We start from the raw sequence: 13,931 nt of genomic DNA, 5'->3' as shown, positions 1-13,931 counted from the left end.
CGATTATTGAAATGTTGATTTACTGTTTTTCATTCAAAAATATTCATTGATAGTTTAACTTATTTATGGAATATAAACAACAAAAGAAAAAACTGGCAAGGCACTGCAAAAACAGTAAGACTCTGAAAAAATATACTGGTTGCTTGAGGGAACAAGCAGGGAGGGAGGAGAAGAAAGAGATCAGTATATTGCCATGGGAGTTTTGGAGGGGGTGATGAGTGAAGGACATGCACATAAGACGATGGGAAGATAGCTATGGAAACAACTGAAACAAAATTTGAGAAAAAAATTAAAGCACTAAATTATGTAAATGAAAAAAAACTTATTGTAGACTTGTAGTCTTAAGTCACATATAACCAGGCCTCCAACTTTGTCCTTTTCTTTCAGTATTGTGTTGGCTACTCTGTGTTTCTTTGTTTTTTATTTTCATATAAACTTTAGAACCAGCTTATTTATATCCACAAAATAACTGACTGAGATTTTGGTTGGCACTGCACTTATGTCTAGGATAAAGCTGGAAAATACTGGTATTTGTCAATATTGAGTCTTCCTATCCATGAATATGGAATATCTAGTTGTTTAGTTCTTTGATTTCTTTCATAAATTTATAATTTTCCTCATGTGGAGATAATATATACTTTGTTAGAGTTATACCTAAGCATTCCATATTTTGAATTGTTAATATAAGTAGTATTGTAGTTTGAATCCAAATTTGACTTGTTCAAATTTGTTTTATTAACATAAAAATTGAGTTTTTATATTCTTTGTATTTTACAACATTGCTATAATTGCTTACTGGTTTTAAGAGGCTTTCTTTTTTGATGATTCTTTCAGATTTCTTATTTAGATATCATTTGTGAACATATTTTTTTATATTCCTTCTACCTGATTGTATTGCTTTTTCTTGTTTTACTACATGTACTACAACTTTCAGTACAATATTAAAAAGGAGTGGTGACAGGGGATATTCATGACTTGCTCCTAGATTAATGGGAAAGCTTCAGATTTTTCACCATTACATTTGAAGCTTGCCATAGATTTTTGTAGGTATTCTTTATCAAGCTGAGGAAATTTCCTTGTACGCCTAGCTTACTGACAGTTTTTATAAATAGGTGCTCTTTTGTTTCTACTGACATGATCATGTGATTTTCTTCTTTAAACTGCTGGTGTGATTAATTGATTTTTGAACCAGCCCTGTATAACTGTAATAAATTTTATTTGATCGTGATTCTTAATATACAATGTTGGATTTGATTTGCAAAATTTTTGTTGAGGATTTTTGCATCTTTGTGTATGAAAGATAGTGATTTGCTGTTTTCTTTTCTTGTAATATCTCTGTCTGGTTTGTTATTAGGTTAATACTAGCATCACTGAGTTAGGAAGTATTTCCTCTGCTTCTGTCTTGTTTAGAATTATTATAATTTCTTCTTTAAGTGTTGTATAGAATTTACTTGATAACTCATCTGGGCCTGGTGGTTTGTATTTTGGAGTGCTATCTATTATTGATTCAATTTCTTTAATATAAGCATGTTACCTCAAAACAACTCAGTGGAAAAATATGTTATTTATCTTTTGTGAAAAAATAATTTTGACAAATTAGAAGTTCAAATATTTTCATTATGGAAAGTAGTAAGATTTGAAGTATTACCAAAATAAAAAAATTCTTTCTAAAGGAAAAGCAACCAAACGTAACAATAACAATCCAAGGAATGTAACACAATATGCAATAGCAGTTGGTTGATTTTTTTGAAGTAGAAAATGTTTTCTTATAACATAAATATTTTTGTAATAAAAGTTGTTTCCTATGTAACATTATTCTGAGTAAAAGAACATTTACAGAATATGTGCTAAATTTTACCCCAAAACTTCTCCATAAACGTAGAATTAAAATTCACATTTTTCTCATTAGCTTGATATTTTAAAGCATCACTCAATTTGAATGAAAATGTGTAATCTAATTTATTGGGGGACTCCACCTTCATATCTAAAATTCTGTACCCAAGTCATGACTAAAAATCGAAAAACATATTGTCTATCAATGACTACCCCTAGGTAGTCATTAGGCCCTTTACCCAAATCCTTTTGACTTCAGGATTCTTCTTTTCTCTCCTTATCTGCTGTCAGAAATCTCAGATTTTAAAACAAAGAATGTATACAATTAAACTGCATAAGGAAATTTGGACTTGCAAATCTTCCAGGGTTAGATATTTTTTTAAGTATAATTTCACTGTATTCATTCTGTTTTGCTTAAATTTAAAGTAGTACATCTTACCTACTTTGACTAGACATTGTCATAGGGTTTAAGGAACTAAGATGATTCTTAGATATATAATAATTTGCCGTTTTTCTGCAAGTGTTTTCCAAGGTGTGGTGCAGGGACTGATTTTCACTAAATCTACAAGGTCAAAAATAATTTAACAATAAGAAAAAGATGTTTTCTATGTTTTTTACTCTCTTACTCTCATACAGTATAGTTTTCCAGAAGCTACAGTGTGTGTGGTATTTCAGCAGATAATGTACTGAAACAAATATGAGATAATAAATTTTCATTAAGCCAAACATTAAAGAGGTTTGGAAATATATAAAACAATTCCACTCTTCTCACTCAGGGTTTCACTTGGAAGGCATAGTTACTGTTCATACAAATGTGAACATATAGCAGATTGTTTGGTTGTATTTTAAATGAATCAGTACATAAATATTTGAAAGTACATTTCCATTATGATAAATAGCAATAGATTTAATTCACATTTTTTTAAAAAAAAAGGCTGTTTGGGGCCCCCAATCATTTTTACAAATATGAAGTCATCCTGAGGCCAAAAAAGTTTTGAAATGTTACCAAGTTGCATTACTTCTAAGACTTGCCCTGGCTTGTTCATTCTAAGTTTAGCTTATATTTTTAAATCTTCTTCCCATACTCTAAGAGCACAACCATTCTATAAAATTCACCAATTATCCTCACTGGCTCACACCCTTTTGTCACGATCAGTCTAGTAAACCTAGGTATATTTTTGGTTAGGCACCTGGGTTTGTAGTCTCAGAACACTAAGGAAGTGTGTTCACATACCTAAGTCACAATATAGTCTATATAAAACAACCAGATAAGGGCCTCCCCCAGTGGCACAGTGTTGAGAGCTGGGCTGCAAAGCTGCCCACAGCCTCTGCAGCGCAGGTTCGATCCCTGGCCACCAGGCGAGGGTCCCATCCCATATGGCACACAGACCTCTCCTGCCGCGCACTGCTCCCCTTAGCAGTGTATTTCGTCAGTCTGCCTGTTCTGTTCCTGGCTCTGGCTCTGGTGAATTCTCTCACCCTCCCATGCCTCTGACTGTACCCAGGGCTTGCATAAACAAACAGATAAATAAATAAATAAATAAATAAATAAATAAATAAATAAATAATCTTTTTAAAAAATAAATAAATAAAAATTAAACAACCAGTTAAAATTTAAAATAGGCATGTCCTTCCATTGCCCTGAAACTACCTATGACTTCCCACTTCCTTCCCACATCAATATTACAACAAGAGAAGCCTACACGTGTGGGCCACCGTCCCTTCTCTCTCCTCTCCCACTACTCTACACTGTCTCTGCTGTTTCTCCCACTATATACACTGGCTTCCTTTGAGTTCCTTGAACATACTAGGCTTGCCACCACCTCTGGATTTTTTTTTTCTGCTTTTCTGTTTAGTCTAGAACACTATTTCCCAAGACAATACTATTTCCCATGACTGTTTCATTTCCTCAAGTCTTTATCAAAATGAAACCTGACCACGGAAACCTACCCTACCTACCACATAAAATTTAATCTTCCAGACAATCCATATTCCTTTTCTTCCTTTATTTGTTCTCCTTGTTAGCAGTTATCTCTAACTCAAAATATATTTTCATTTGTTTTTTATTGTTTAAAGTAAGTTACCTGAAAGAGATTTTTATGGGTATTGATTATAACTAATTAAACAATATACACTGCCTGGTGGTTATCATTGCTAGTGTATGTCTTAATATCACTAAGTAACCAGAACCCCCCCCCCCCAAAATAAGAGGAAGACTGTTTATAACCACCAGGTGGCAGCACAGATAGAGGGAGGAGGAGGTACCCAGGAGAAAGGACGTAATCGGTGCAAATAGAACAGAACTCCTGAAGAAGGACCTTCCCAATCTCTAGATCCTGTACTTGGAGGGAGGAGAAAATGTGGTGGGCACACTGGAGTATATGGGATGAAGAGAAAAATGTCAAAGAATCCAAGGATCCAAGCCAGAGAGGTCATTGATGACCTTTCAACGGTTTTCAAAGCAATGTGTCTGCCCAGAAATTAGAGAAATCTAAAAAAACACTTGTAGAATTATAAGTCAACTAAAAGTCAGAGACTTACTTACAGCAGTTGCAGGATAGCTCCACTTAGAAACCTAAGGGTTGACAGTTCATAATGGGGAAAGACAAAAAAAAAAAAAATGCATGGCAACAATGGGTGGATGTGTAAAATTCTAAATAGTCTCAAATTATGACAACAATGGGTGTGTGTGTGTGTAAAATTCTAAATAGTCTCAAATTTTGCATCTAGAATCCAGATGCAAAAAAGAAGCCAGCATGAAGGGCAACAAATATTGTATCAGACAGTGGATCTTAGACATAGTCTGTGTGCTGATTCAAATTTCTATTCCTTCTTCTCTAGCAATGAGTTCTACCAGTTTGCTATATTGCTCTGACATTAAATAGTATGATTTCCCCGTAGAATCTTTCTCCAGACTGTGCATCCCAGTGTTCTGTTCTTCTTTACTATGCCAAAGACTATTTAGACTGTTTGTGTTGGTTTAACTCAGTTAACTTTGAATTGTCTATCATAATCCCTCCCTCCTTTTTTCAGCTGACTGTTCACAATTACTTTGTGTCCTTTCTTTTTCATCTTCTTAGCAAGCTTTCAAAGACCTTGAGTAACTTAATCACTTGTATGAAACCCAGAAGATCCCTAATAGTCTTAAAATCTGAACATTTTTCTCCCTTTATTATTGTACATTTCTGTTATCAGCACTAGAATTTGTCTGTCTTTTAAAGCCAACCATACTATAAAATGCTGAAAATCCTACATTTATGTTTTCGCATACATACTTCTGGGATTCTGGTAAAGGTATATATCCCAGATTTATTTTCACTCTTAGAGAATATGACACTGCTTTCATTATCTTCCTTCTGACATGGCATACAATAAACCACCTGATATTTATAGCAATGCTTTTTCTCTACATACAAACCGTCATTAAGAGAATTTTGTTCCATATTCTATGAAAAACTGGGTTCTTAGTAGCATTTCTAAATTGGAGAATTAAACCTTTCTCTATTACCCATGTTCAATGTCATCTTTCAGACTGCTTTTCAGCATGAAAAATTCCTACCACCTGTCTTCCTGCCTGCTGCCAAGTCTAGAGTATTAGGTGTTGCTTTTGTCTGACTTTCTTGTCCAACCAATGAAATGTTTCATGAAGTGACCTGCAGCATTCAGCCAAATGTGGCTTGAATCAAATACAAGTACAAATGTAACTAAAAAGCCAGTGACTAATTTTAAGTGCTTGTCATATTAAATTATGTATTTGTATTTGATGAATGGTTTTGACCTTGAGTATAATCACTGCCCAAATTACCTTTAAGAAAGGTCAACTCCTACACACACATGCACACACTTATGTGTGCGCGCACAAACACACACACACACAGATGCTGAAAGTGCTTGATTTTTTTTTTTTCAAGTTGAAGTTTCAGAGGATCTGTCTACATTATTTATCTCAGGGCCCTCTATTTAAATTTTGACTCAGTTTGTGGTGTTTCACTATAAAAGTATAGCTTTCTCTAATTTCAAACTTTTACCCTGTGGGTAAGTTATAAGTTTCACTGAAATTTGGTCTTTGTTTCTCTTATAACATCATAGATTCCATTACTCTGACTCAATAGCAGTTCATTAAGCTGAGCATTAGGGTTTGGATATAACAACACATTTTGGGTAAGTCCCTACAGCCACTGTTTGTTGTCTTTCCTCCTTCCTACAGGAGGAGCACAGTGAATCCAAGGTTCAGTGAGCTACTGTGGATGCCAGTGAACAGATTGACAGCTCCAGGACCTCATTATCTGACACTTTGCCCATTCATTTGGTGCTAAGCATGGCAGGCAAGAGCACTGGCAAAACACATCTGGGAGGTTAATACAATGCCCTACATCCATATGAGAGACTGACCAGAAGCACTGCTTTGTAGGCCTAAAGCAGAAAAGTCACAGAAAGAAATACATTTCAGGAAAACTCCCCTAAATTACAAATATGTTTTGCCTCAAATACTTAACCTTTCAACATGATCAACAGATCACAACTCCTTCTGAGCCAGGTGCTGATAGGAAATGTTGGAGGATGGGAAGACAAATGTCATGAGAAGTTCAAAGTGATTATCACTAAGCTGGTAGTAGTCACTTATATGAATGAAAGGAAGCTTTATCCCTACATGAGAAAATCACCAGCAAAGGACTAGATGTGTATTTCCATGGTTCCCTTTTGGATTTAGGGAAATTTGAACAATAAGGGTGAAAGAAGTAAGAAAATAAGAAAGGAGTTAGTTGTCTTTCTGCCCAAACCAACAAATAGAGGAAGGGACTCATTTCAAAGGGTTATAAAATAAATTGATGTCTTAAAGATATAGCAACTAGGTAAACTTGATCAATGCATAAAAGAAGAAGACTGAAGAGGAAGATGTGTTCTGTCCATGGACTTGGGCAACAACAAGAAAAATATGTACCTCACTTATTTATAGATTCAATTTTATGTTAAAAAAAACTTAATTTTAGGGCCTCCCTGGTGGCGCAAATGGTTAAGCACAGCACTATGAAGCTGTCTGCAGTCTCTGCAGCACAAGTTTGATCCCTGGTCTGCCAGGGAGCTACCCACATGGCGCAGCAGACCTCTCCTGTCTCACCCGCTGCTCCCCTCAGCAGTGTATTTCAGTAGATCCACCTGGTCTGTTCCCCACTCTGTCTCTCGTGACTCTTCTCACCCCCTGCACCCCTGGCCTTTGCTCCAGTTCTTGTATGGATAATAAATTGAGCTTTAAAAAAATTAAAATTGGGCCTCCCCAGTAGTGCAGTGGGTTGAGCGCAGTGCTGTGAAGCTGTCTACAGCCTCTGCAGCGTGGGTTCGAGCCCCGGCAGGCCAGGGAGATACCCACATGGTGCAGCAGCCCTCTCCTGTCTCGCCCTCTGTTCCCCTCAGCAATGCTTTCGGTCTGTCTACCTGTTCTGCTCCCCACTCTGTCTCTGGTGAATCCTCTCACCCTCCCGCACCTCTGGCCTATACCCCAGCTCATATAAATAAATAAATCCTTTTTAAAAATGTATCTGAGACACTTCTGGTGGAACACATAAAACTTTAAGACCCATATTTGAGAAAACACTTGAAAAATATACTTGTTTTTATATCTAAAGGTATAATATTAATGTAGGACTAGTCTCCATTTCTCTCTAAATCTTGATGACCATGGAATCAAGTCTGCTGTTAAAAGTGGTTATTAAATTTAACACAATAAGGAAAACTGAGTGATAGGACCATGTAGATATTATGGGGCACTGTGGTATTGTTACAGTTCAGGGAGAGGGACACCCTAGAACCCCCAAACCTGCCCACTGTAAATAGGTTCTGCCACTCACTGCATCAAGACAAAACATATAAGACCTTTAATGGAAAGAAACTTTCATACAATTAGTGTGCAATACAGAAAAGACAAAGAATATAGTTTATAGTTTTCAAATCGAGCACCCAAAGTTACCCATTCCCCTCATGGGTAAAAGTCCACCCAAACAAGACTGGTCAAAAGCAAGGCCTGAAAGCCTGCCACAAGTCTGAAGTACCCTCTGGCAGGGACCTATAGAAAAGGGTCAGAAATAGCCAGACAAGTCTGGGAGTAGAAGCAAAATCAAAATCAACATAAAACCTGCCATTGGTAACCTTCGCTCAGGTCTCTCACCCATGTCTGTTTTAACTAGTCCAGGACCAATAACCAAGTGCAGCTTCTTCACATGTATCTCTACTCCACATGCCTCCTTCAGGTCTCCTTCTTGCGCTCCATTCTGTTTCCCTCCAACTCCACTTTCCCCTCCAGCTTCTCCTTCTCCCAGCTCAGCTCCACCCTCCCATGGGTGGGGTGGGGAACCTGGAACCTCCCATTTTCCTGAGGACCACCCTGTTACAGTATCATAAAAGGCCTCTACCAAGGCTCAATGGATTATGATGGATGACTGAGAGACTTGGTGTTGAGTGTGGTTTGGTAACATATCTGAAGAGGTGTGAACCTCTATATCATATGCAGTGCTTGAAACAGATGGGACCTCAAAAAAAAAAAAATGACAGAAAATAATGAGCCCAGGTCACTCTAGTGGAAGGAACAGACCTAAAGAGGAAGATTCAAGGTTCTAGCTGAGTTTTAAATAATCAGTTATTATTATCCAGAATGAGATGAGGATAAAAATGTTTCTGCTACAACAAAAGCATTCTCAAGAACATCTAGGCAGAAGCTAGCTAGCACCTCTGGTGTTTGGAGTTGCAAAGGGAGAGGATGAGGAAGAGGTGAGAGTTGGGAGTTAAGTAGAAGCCCCATCTGTAAATCACTGACAAATGCTGTGAGTCACATTAAAAGGTGGGGCCTATAATCGGCAATTACCATTGTACAATAGTTGGAACCATTGTACATATCAGGATGCTTTTGTTGGAAGCAGCAGCAGCAGAGCTTCAAATTAGATTTAGAGCACTAAAAGAACCACAGCAGTATGAACCTGGGGCCAGGCAACCAAGACCTCTTCCCCTAACTGCCACACCTTCTGGTGACCCTGGGCAAATGCTTAACTCCCTGAAAAAGGAAATGGCGATACTACTACTACTTAGGATTTCTTCAGGTGATTTACCTGGTACACAATAAGTGCAGGGCAAATCCTCGTCATTACTTGACTATAGGTAGAGCCACTTTATAGAAAGACATAAGATTGATTGGCAGTAAATGTTGAGGTAGAAAAATTGGCTAAGAGTCGATCTGAAGTATTTTATGTTACATACGACACTGCTATAAGTAAAGGTAATAGAGTATAGAGTACAGGTAGAAAGTGGCAAATGAGATATACATATATATACACACACACACACATATTCATCACTCACCTGTTTTTTAATCTATGCTTTGGTTTAATCTAGTTTGTCAGGTGACTATGATAACTAGGCTACAGATACTGTGTTTGATATAATTTGTATTGTCACCTCGTCACTTAGTGTGACAATTCTGACATTTTGATGACAAAATTCACGATTTATTATTGAACATTATGGTTGTTCAATAAAGTCTCACAGAAGGACAAAAGAGTGAGGTGGAGAGAGAAGGAATAAAGGCAAGGAAGAGAGAAAGAAGAACAGAGGAAGGGAGACTTGGGAGAGGAATGAGAGTAAGAAAGACAGGGAGATTATTTTAGCATGTATCAGATTTCTTCTTTTTTTAATGTATCAGATTTTTCCATCATTTTAGTCTTTGAGAGCAATTGGTTTGGGAAATGAAGGCTGAGAGAAGAGTCAAATTATGGTTGAATTTCTTTGACAAATTTGTATTATGCTTTAAATACTCAATTTGACCAGCTCCCACGACAATATCCTCTGTAAGACCAAGAGGCGATTCAATTGTTCTGGGATACCCTGGAGTGTATGAGGAACCCCTAGAAGAATTGTGAACTATTTTAGGGCAATCATCTTCCCACCAATTCCAGATAATAATGGTCTTGGTTATCTTTTCCCTCTTCTCTAATATAAGCCTATGATAGATAAGGCTAAGGTTTATTCAGAAGATTTATTTTTTTTTACCTCTGAATATATACCCATCTGGAAAATTATAGTAATCATCTATTTTAATAATGAAACAATGTCCTAGACTAATTAAGAATGAATTATATTATGATGTTAACAAAAAATTTAAAAAATCAGATCATAAATTTTATATACCATTCTCCAAGATAAAGTATATTGTTAACATTTAATGTAACTAATTTGAAACTTTAAACAAGTAATGTAATATCTCCACAACTTGAATTGTCATGTCTTAAATTCTTTCACTGTCATAGCAAATACATGAAATACTAAATATAAGTTGAAGAGGAATATACCTGCTATATTTTTTGCTAGTCATTCCAGAAGTGGATAAAATGATCACATAGGGTCAGAACTGTGCTCTAGACAAAATTAACTTAAAAGAAGCTGTGTGCACAATAGACTTACAAAGTTCACTTGAACCCACATGGGTTGTTTTGCCTTTTCTGGGAAGTGTGACACCATTCCTCCAAAGTCTCTATGGCCAAAACCTATAGAACAATGATATCAAATAAATGTCTTCATTTTTTTATGCCCAAATTATTGTGAAAATACCCTACTGGCAGAAATTTAGCCCCCATCAAAATGCACTTAAGCTAATTTTGAAGGCTTCCCAGGAAGCTCTCCTTATATGAGCTCAGAAGTAAACCCCTGAGAGTTTTGGCACCATTGCTACATCTGCTAGTATGCTGGCAACTTTGTTGGTCAAAGTTTTTGCTACTAATGGCTATCATTGCTATTCCATCAATACCTATGCTCCAGAACCTGAACAAATCCTAGTCTGGCCCCCTGGTCTCCCCACATTGCCAGAAGAAAACTACCACACTCTTGAGAGTAGATCTCTCAATTCCTGGTATCTGGACAATACTCTACTCAACCATAAGCATCACATTTGTCCACGCTTCTTTTCTTGACTCTTACAGTATAAAGTCTGCTAACCATAATCCTGCACCACAATTAATTTTTTCCCAGTAGGAGCAAAAGTAAAAACATTTGCTTTCTTTAGGGTAGCTCTATTCCTCTCCCATAACCACCCAGATCCACTGGAACTATACAGTCAATTGCAAAAATATAATCATATATGACACATGTTCTTAGTCTTTCCCATGGCTACCTTTTTATGTTTCTTTGACATTTTTCATACCTCTAAAGGATGTTATAATTTTTACTTACTCTCTGTATCTTCCAAGACTATTTACATGACTCACAAAATCCACTGAAATCCTGTACATTCTTAGTCTCATTATATTAATTTGGCAATTACAAATTAAAATAGATATTAATGTAGCTGACAGTGAGAATAACCTGTATTCAGTGCTTTACATATGTTAACTAGCTTATAACATAAAACTATAAGAGAGAATATAATTTTCATCACCAGTTTAAAAATAAACAATAATTGGCAATAAATGATGAATACCTTAATTAAAGTGACATAGCTAGTAGATGGCAAATATGGGCTTCAAACTCCCACTTGTACAGTTTGGCTCTATAACCTATACTCTTAATCAACTATATTATAGCACTAATTTTTTAAAAGAAACTGCCTTTTTAAGGGAACTAGTCATCCAGCTGACCAAGAGTCCTCTATATATTCAAAATCTCTCTTGGAAACGACAGAGGAGAGCGAAAAGGTTATTGCACTGTAGACACACTGTCATTACATCTGCAAACTTCTGATGCCCCCTCATCATTTTCTCAGGGTGACATTTCCACAAGTGTTTTTGAAAGGAAACAACTGCATTCATGGTAGAAGTGGCTGGTAAAAGCAATTCGAAAGAGAGAATCACTAGAAGTAAAGTCATGGACAAATTAAAAAATATATACACACAACTATAACTATAGATATTATATATATAATCTAGATATATGTATACTATCTCTCTCTACATGCATACACACAAATACACACAAACACACACACACATGCTCACTCACTAAGATGAAGAATATAAAAGCTGACAGTCACCTCTAAGAGGAAAAGTGTCATAGAATACCTCAGACTGTGGTGTAATTTAATACTTTAAGCAAAAAAATTAGAAGGATGAATCATTTTTATCTAGTGCCAGATTTCCTAGATACAAAATAAAATATAACTGAAAAGTGACTCCCTGTGATCCAGAAACCCATCATATGAGAAAACCCATTATCGTACTTGAACTTGGACACCAGGCACAGACTCAGCACTGAGTCACATTAAGTTGGAATGAAAAAAGGCACCAGAGAGAAAGGAAAACACTGATCTTAAAAGAGTCCTCAATACCTAAGACCTTGCTGCCACCTTCCTTGTTTGAATTTGCCAAAAATTATACGGCAGCACAGAGTTACAGTCCACATAGTTTTGTCCCATATTGTTTCCAAAGCAAGGATGAAAATTGGGCCTGTGTGAGTAGAGAAAGAATTGGCTACATTCTTAATGATCTAGAAGGGCACCCAAATCTTTCTTTAGCTAACAATTCTGGACTCCCTACATGTATAAGAAACCGTTTGGGATATTTTAAAATACAGGCTACACCCAAGAAAAATTCAGAGAAAATCTCTGAGGGTGCCATCTATGAATCACTGTCTCTCCTTGGCTGTCAAGGCTGAAACTATTTCTGTGCGTTCTTCAAACATTAGCTTGCATCAGAATCAACAGGAGGGTTTATTAAAATGCAGATTGTTGAATCTGTGCCTCAGGCCTGGTTTGGGGTCCAAGAAATTGCATTTCTAACAAGTGCCAAGGAGATTTTGCTGATGACTGGATGACTCAATTTGACTTCTGCTAATAGAGGACCATAGCTATCTTAAGAGACAGTTACACTGAAATTTAGATGGACTATTCCTGCACTGCCCTAACTTTTTACCCAAGCACCTTGGGAGTCCTACAGAAATTGGGGCTAAATACATACTATGCTTGCACTGTAGTTCCACCTGAATCTCTTTCAGTATATTATCTTGACCCTTGAATGGCTATCATCTTTAACACTGATTTTCCAAACTCATTTGTCAACTCTGTGACATTTGTATCATATTGGTAGGCTTATTGGAAATCACAGCCAGAAAGCTCAACACTTTGCCTTCCATTACCTGTAGGGCAATGATGAGGTTTGAAGTTGTAATCTTAAGAGCTTTAGAGAAGTTTGACATAAAAGGCTCTGATTGCCTTTTCTCTACTTCAAGCTTTAACTGCCTTTTTCCTCACCCACCCCTTGGCCAAAGAGCTATAGCTGCCTTTCAAAAACTTTAAAATAAAAGACATCTAATCTGTTCTTTAAATCCTCTCCTGTTTTCTTTTACAGAATATCACTTTTTAATTTTCTAACCAAGTTAAAAATGATAGTGAATAGAATTCCACTGTAACTTGAAGATATGTCATTAGGAAAACTTGAATAATTATTTCCATAATAATAATCATTTTTCCCTTTTCAGCTTCTTCAAAACATTATTTCTATTATTTAAATTATGTCCTAGTGGGCCTCCCCAGTGGCGCAGCGGTTGAGCACTGGGTTGCAAAGCTGCCCGCAGCCTCTGCAGCGCCGGTTTGATCCGCGGCTGCTCCCCGGCCACCGAAGGGGGGTCCCACAAGGTGCGCAGACCTCTCCTGCCGCCCGCTGCTCCCCTTAGCAGTGTGCTTCGGTCCTTCCGCCTACTCTGCTCCCCGCTTTGGTTCTGGTGAATTCTCTCACCCTCCCGTGCTTCTGACTGTACCCAGTGCTTGTATAAATAAATAAATAAATAAATAAATAAATAAATAAATAAATAAATAAATAAATAAATAAATAAATAAATAAAAATAAATAAATAATGTCCTAGAATTTCTCACTCTTCTTTAAATTCCCTGTATCTTTCACTGCTTTATATTATGAATCATTTCAAGAGAATGAACTAAGAGTAAATTTAAAACTAATTTAAATAAAATCTACTTTTAAAGAGAAAGATATAAACTAGATTCTCCATGGGGTTACAGATGTAAAAAGAATCATACAAAACCTAGATAAATCAAAACTCTTATGCTTCTCATTTATCCAGGCAGATAACTTCCCTTGAATTCCTAAGAGTTTCAATTTGAAGACCAAAAA

General features: G+C 36.6%; 1 protein-coding gene across 2 annotated transcripts in view; it reads right to left on the bottom strand.

Annotated features, from left to right (window-relative positions):
• HCRTR2 (hypocretin receptor 2) overlaps positions 1-13,931 on the bottom strand; it is a 225,067-nt gene that overhangs the window by 173,308 nt on the left and 37,828 nt on the right. The window contains exon 2 of one of the 2 annotated variants that reach the window (XM_054698878.1): positions 10,279-10,361. The gene's annotated coding sequence lies outside the window, so the exon portion shown is untranslated. Of the gene's footprint in view, positions 1-4,378; positions 4,398-10,278; positions 10,362-13,931 lie in introns of those variants that run through there. The other variant, XM_054698879.1, reaches the window with a different exon arrangement.

Source organism: Talpa occidentalis, unplaced genomic scaffold, assembly GCF_014898055.3.
Source record: "Talpa occidentalis isolate TD23 unplaced genomic scaffold, MPIMG_talOcc4v2.1 talOcc4.2, whole genome shotgun sequence".
Taxonomy (NCBI): Eukaryota; Metazoa; Chordata; class Mammalia; order Eulipotyphla; family Talpidae; genus Talpa; species Talpa occidentalis.
The sequence above is the reverse complement of the archived record's forward strand: the minus strand, read 5'-3'. Positions and strand labels throughout refer to the sequence as shown.